The sequence below is a fragment of the Hypomesus nipponensis genome, chromosome 4 (assembly GCF_054491055.1).
Source record: "Hypomesus nipponensis isolate SF chromosome 4, ASM5449105v1, whole genome shotgun sequence".
NCBI lineage: Eukaryota > Metazoa > Chordata > Actinopteri > Osmeriformes > Osmeridae > Hypomesus > Hypomesus nipponensis.
The window spans coordinates 472501-477500 of NC_140364.1; the positions used below are offsets into that span (position 1 = coordinate 472501).

General features: G+C 46.9%; 8 non-coding genes and 10 pseudogenes across 8 annotated transcripts in view; all 18 read left to right on the forward strand.

Moving 5' to 3' along the window:
- LOC146293282 (5S ribosomal RNA) overlaps window positions 1-18 on the forward strand; it is a 119-nt pseudogene extending 101 nt beyond the window's left edge.
- Window positions 19-204: 186 nt separating this feature from the next.
- LOC146293283 (5S ribosomal RNA) lies at window positions 205-323 on the forward strand. The gene has a single exon (XR_014754513.1). It is a non-coding gene; the product is annotated as a 5S ribosomal RNA (ribosomal RNA).
- A 176-nt stretch (window positions 324-499) lies between these two features.
- LOC146293284 (5S ribosomal RNA) lies at window positions 500-618 on the forward strand (annotated as a pseudogene).
- Window positions 619-788: 170 nt separating this feature from the next.
- On the forward strand, window positions 789-907 carry LOC146293285 (5S ribosomal RNA; annotated as a pseudogene).
- A 184-nt stretch (window positions 908-1091) lies between these two features.
- LOC146293286 (5S ribosomal RNA) lies at window positions 1092-1210 on the forward strand. The gene has a single exon (XR_014754032.1). It is a non-coding gene; the product is annotated as a 5S ribosomal RNA (ribosomal RNA).
- A 170-nt stretch (window positions 1211-1380) lies between these two features.
- On the forward strand, window positions 1381-1499 carry LOC146293287 (5S ribosomal RNA). The gene has a single exon (XR_014754514.1). It is a non-coding gene; the product is annotated as a 5S ribosomal RNA (ribosomal RNA).
- A 171-nt stretch (window positions 1500-1670) lies between these two features.
- LOC146293288 (5S ribosomal RNA) lies at window positions 1671-1789 on the forward strand (annotated as a pseudogene).
- A 170-nt stretch (window positions 1790-1959) lies between these two features.
- LOC146293289 (5S ribosomal RNA) lies at window positions 1960-2078 on the forward strand. Its single transcript, XR_014754515.1, has one exon. It is a non-coding gene; the product is annotated as a 5S ribosomal RNA (ribosomal RNA).
- Window positions 2079-2248: 170 nt separating this feature from the next.
- On the forward strand, window positions 2249-2367 carry LOC146293290 (5S ribosomal RNA). The gene has a single exon (XR_014754517.1). It is a non-coding gene; the product is annotated as a 5S ribosomal RNA (ribosomal RNA).
- A 176-nt stretch (window positions 2368-2543) lies between these two features.
- On the forward strand, window positions 2544-2662 carry LOC146293291 (5S ribosomal RNA; annotated as a pseudogene).
- Window positions 2663-2832: 170 nt separating this feature from the next.
- LOC146293292 (5S ribosomal RNA) lies at window positions 2833-2951 on the forward strand (annotated as a pseudogene).
- A 188-nt stretch (window positions 2952-3139) lies between these two features.
- Window positions 3140-3258, forward strand: LOC146293293 (5S ribosomal RNA). Its single transcript, XR_014754518.1, has one exon. It is a non-coding gene; the product is annotated as a 5S ribosomal RNA (ribosomal RNA).
- Window positions 3259-3434: 176 nt separating this feature from the next.
- On the forward strand, window positions 3435-3553 carry LOC146293294 (5S ribosomal RNA; annotated as a pseudogene).
- Window positions 3554-3723: 170 nt separating this feature from the next.
- On the forward strand, window positions 3724-3842 carry LOC146293295 (5S ribosomal RNA; annotated as a pseudogene).
- A 174-nt stretch (window positions 3843-4016) lies between these two features.
- Window positions 4017-4135, forward strand: LOC146293296 (5S ribosomal RNA). Its single transcript, XR_014754519.1, has one exon. It is a non-coding gene; the product is annotated as a 5S ribosomal RNA (ribosomal RNA).
- Window positions 4136-4311: 176 nt separating this feature from the next.
- On the forward strand, window positions 4312-4430 carry LOC146293297 (5S ribosomal RNA; annotated as a pseudogene).
- Window positions 4431-4600: 170 nt separating this feature from the next.
- LOC146293298 (5S ribosomal RNA) lies at window positions 4601-4719 on the forward strand (annotated as a pseudogene).
- A 186-nt stretch (window positions 4720-4905) lies between these two features.
- Window positions 4906-5000, forward strand: part of LOC146293299 (5S ribosomal RNA) — a 119-nt gene continuing 24 nt past the window's right edge. The window contains exon 1 of the ribosomal RNA XR_014754520.1: window positions 4906-5000. This exon is cut by the window's right edge and continues 24 nt beyond it. This is a non-coding gene — a ribosomal RNA (5S ribosomal RNA).

Consider the following 5000-nt stretch of genomic DNA (forward strand, 5'->3'; position numbering starts at 1 on the left):
TACCAAGTGCTGTATGCTCTTTTGCTCATTCACTTAGAAACTGAAATGTTGCAATATGCACAAGTAGTCCTTCATGAAAGGGGCTGGAAGCTGTTTTCATTTTGACACGAGAGAGAGAGAGAGAGAGAGAGAGAGAGAGACCCCTTTGCATTGTCAATTGCCAAATCTGTATATGGATAAGTAGCCTATGGTTGTCAACTTATTTCGTACGGCCATACCAGCCTGGCAACGCCCGATCTCGTCTGATCTCGGAAGCTAAGCAGGGTCGGGCCTGGTTAGTACTTGGATGGGAGACCGCCTGGGAATACCAGGTGCTGTATGCTCTTTTGCTCATTCACTTATAAACTGAAATCTTGCAATATGCACAAGTAGTCCTTCATGAAAGGGGCTGGAAACTGTTTTCATTTTGACACGAGAGAGAGAGAGAGAGAGAGACCACCTTGCATTGTCAAATGCCAAATCTGTATATGGATAAGTAGCCTATGGTTGTCAACTTATTTCGTACGGCCAAACCAGCCTGGCAAAGCCCGATCTCGTCTGATCTCGGAAGCTAAGCAGGGTCAGGCCTGGTTAGTACTTGGATGGGAGACCGCCTGGGAATACCAGGTGCTGTATGCACTTTTGCTCATTCACTTAGAAACTGAAATCTTGCAATATACACAAGTAGTCCTTCATGAAAGGGGCTGGAAGCTGTTTTCATTTTGACACGAGAGAGAGAGAGAGACCACCTTGCATTGTCAATTGCCAAATCTGTATATGGATAAGTAGCCTATGGTTGTCAACTTATTTCGTACGGCCACACCAGCCTCGGAACGCCCGATCTCGTCTCATCTCGGAAGCTAAGCAGGGTTGGGCCTGGTTAGTACTTGGATGGGAGACCGCCTGGGAATACCAAGTGCTGTATGCTCTTTTGCTCATTCACTTAGAAACTGAAATGTTGCAATATGCACAAGTAGTCCTTCATGAAAGGGGCTGGAAGCTGTTTTCATTTTGACACGAGAGAGAGAGAGAGAGAGAGAGAGAGAGACCCCTTTGCATTGTCAATTGCCAAATCTGTATATGGATAAGTAGCCTATGGTTGTCAACTTATTTCGTACGGCCATACCAGCCTGGCAACGCCTGATCTCGTCTGATCTCGGAAGCTAAGCAGGGTCGGGCCTGGTTAGTACTTGGATGGGAGACCGCCTGGGAATACCAGGTGCTGTATGCTCTTTTGCTCATTCACTTAGAAACTGAAATCTTGCAATATGCACAAGTAGTCCTTCATGAAAGGGGCTGGAAGCTGTTTTCATTTTGACACGAGAGAGAGAGAGAGACCACCTTGCATTGTCAATTGCTAAATCTGTATATGGATAAGTAGCCTATGGTTGTCAACTTATTTCGTACGGCCATACCAGCCTGGCAACGCCCGATCTCGTCTGATCTCGGAAGCTAAGCAGGGTCGGGCCTGGTTAGTACTTGGATGGGAGACCGCCTGGGAATACCAGGTGCTGTATGCTCTTTTGCTCATTCACTTAGAAACTGAAATCTTGCAATATGCACAAGTAGTCCTTCATGAAAGGGGCTGGAAACTGTTTTCATTTTGACACGAGGAGAGAGAGAGAGACCACCTTGCATTGTCAAATGCCAAATCTGTATATGGATAAGTAGCCTATGGTTGTCAACTTATTTCGTACGGCCAAACCAGCCTGGCAACGCCCGATCTCGTCTGATCTCGGAAGCTAAGCAGGGTCAGGCCTGGTTAGTACTTGGATGGGAGACCGCCTGGGAATACCAGGTGCTGTATGCACTTTTGCTCATTCACTTAGAAACTGAAATCTTGCAATATACACAAGTAGTCCTTCATGAAAGGGGCTGGAAGCTGTTTTCATTTTGACACGAGAGAGAGAGAGAGACCCCCTTGCATTGTCAATTGCCAAATCTGTATATGGATAAGTAGCCTATGGTTGTCAACTTATTTCGTACGGCCATACCAGCCTGGCAACGCCCGATCTCGTCTGATCTCGGAAGCTAAGCAGGGTCGGGCCTGGTTAGTACTTGGATGGGAGACCGCCTGGGAATACCAGGTGCTGTATGCTCTTTTGCTCATTCACTTAGAAACTGAAATCTTGCAATATGCACAAGTAGTCCTTCATGAAAGGGGCTGGAAGCTGTTTTCATTTTGACACAAGAGAGAGAGAGAGACCACCTTGCATTGTCAATTGCTAAATCTGTATATGGATAAGTAGCCTATGGTTGTCAACTTATTTCGTACGGCCATACCAGCCTGGCAACGCCCGATCTCGTCTGATCTCGGAAGCTAAGCAGGGTCGGGCCTGGTTAGTACTTGGATGGGAGACCGCCTGGGAATACCAGGTGCTGTATGCTCTTTTGCTCATTCACTTAGAAACTGAAATCTTGCAATATGCACAAGTAGTCCTTCATGAAAGGGGCTGGAAACTGTTTTCATTTTGACACGAGAGAGAGAGAGAGAGAGAGACCACCTTGCATTGTCAAATGCCAAATCTGTATATGGATAAGTAGCCTATGGTTGTCAACTTATTTCGTACGGCCAAACCAGCCTGGCAACGCCCGATCTCGTCTGATCTCGGAAGCTAAGCAGGGTCAGGCCTGGTTAGTACTTGGATGGGAGACCGCCTGGGAATACCAGGTGCTGTATGCACTTTTGCTCATTCACTTAGAAACTGAAATCTTGCAATATACACAAGTAGTCCTTCATGAAAGGGGCTGGAAGCTGTTTTCATTTTGACACGAGAGAGAGAGAGAGACCACCTTGCATTGTCAATTGCCAAATCTGTATATGGATAAGTAGCCTATGGTTGTCAACTTATTTCGTACGGCCACACCAGCCTCGGAACGCCCGATCTCGTCTCATCTCGGAAGCTAAGCAGGGTTGGGCCTGGTTAGTACTTGGATGGGAGACCGCCTGGGAATACAAAGTGCTGTATGCTCTTTTGCTCATTCACTTAGAAACTGAAATGTTGCAATATGCACAAGTAGTCCTTCATGAAAGGGGCTGGAAGCTGTTTTCATTTTGACACGAGAGAGAGAGAGAGAGAGAGAGAGAGAGAGAGACCCCTTTGCATTGTCAATTGCCAAATCTGTATATGGATAAGTAGCGTATGGTTGTCAACTTATTTCGTACGGCCATACCAGCCTGGCAACGCCCGATCTCGTCTGATCTCGGAAGCTAAGCAGGGTCGGGCCTGGTTAGTACTTGGATGGGAGACCGCCTGGGAATACCAGGTGCTGTATGCTCTTTTGCTCATTCACTTATAAACTGAAATCTTGCAATATGCACAAGTAGTCCTTCATGAAAGGGGCTGGAAACTGTTTTCATTTTGACACGAGAGAGAGAGAGAGAGAGAGACCACCTTGCATTGTCAAATGCCAAATCTGTATATGGATAAGTAGCCTATGGTTGTCAACTTATTTCGTACGGCCAAACCAGCCTGGCAACGCCCGATCTCGTCTGATCTCGGAAGCTAAGTAGGGTCAGGCCTGGTTAGTACTTGGATGGGAGACCGCCTGGGAATACCAGGTGCTGTATGCACTTTTGCTCATTCACTTAGAAACTGAAATCTTGCAATATACACAAGTAGTCCTTCATGAAAGGGGCTGGAAGCTGTTTTCATTTTGACACGAGAGAGAGAGAGAGACTACCTTGCATTGTCAATTGCCAAATCTGTATATGGATAAGTAGCCTATGGTTGTCAACTTATTTCGTACGGCCACACCAGCCTCGGAACGCCCGATCTCGTCTCATCTCGGAAGCTAAGCAGGGTTGGGCCTGGTTAGTACTTGGATGGGAGACCGCCTGGGAATACCAAGTGCTGTATGCTCTTTTGCTCATTCACTTAGAAACTGAAATGTTGCAATATGCACAAGTAGTCCTTCATGAAAGGGGCTGGAAGCTGTTTTCATTTTGACACGAGAGAGAGAGAGAGAGAGACCCCTTTGCATTGTCAATTGCCAAATCTGTATATGGATAAGTAGCCTATGGTTGTCAACTTATTTCGTACGGCCATACCAGCCTGGCAACGCCCGATCTCGTCTGATCTCGGAAGCTAAGCAGGGTCGGGCCTGGTTAGTACTTGGATGGGAGACCGCCTGGGAATACCAGGTGCTGTATGCTCTTTTGCTCATTCACTTAGAAACTGAAATCTTGCAATATGCACAAGTAGTCCTTCATGAAAGGGGCTGGAAACTGTTTTCATTTTGACACGAGAGAGAGAGAGAGAGAGAGACCACCTTGCATTGTCAAATGCCAAATCTGTATATGGATAAGTAGCCTATGGTTGTCAACTTATTTCGTACGGCCAAACCAGCCTGGCAACGCCCGATCTCGTCTGATCTCGGAAGCTAAGCAGGGTCAGGCCTGGTTAGTACTTGGATGGGAGACCGCCTGGGAATACCAGGTGCTGTATGCACTTTTGCTCATTCACTTAGAAACTGAAATCTTGCAATATACACAAGTAGTCCTTCATGAAAGGGGCTGGAAGCTGTTTTCATTTTGACACGAGAGAGAGAGAGAGACCACCTTGCATTGTCAATTGCCAAATCTGTATATGGATAAGTAGCCTATGGTTGTCAACTTATTTCGTACGGCCACACCAGCCTCGGAACGCCCGATCTCGTCTCATCTCGGAAGCTAAGCAGGGTTGGGCCTGGTTAGTACTTGGATGGGAGACCGCCTGGGAATACCAAGTGCTGTATGCTCTTTTGCTCATTCACTTAGAAACTGAAATGTTGCAATATGCACAAGTAGTCCTTCATGAAAGGGGCTGGAAGCTGTTTTCATTTTGACACGAGAGAGAGAGAGAGAGAGAGAGAGAGAGAGACCCCTTTGCATTGTCAATTGCCAAATCTGTATATGGATAAGTAGCCTATGGTTGTCAACTTATTTCGTACGGCCATACCAGCCTGGCAACGCCCGATCTCGTCTGATCTCGGAAGCTAAGCAGGGTCGGGCCTGGTTAGTACTTGGATGGGAGACCGCC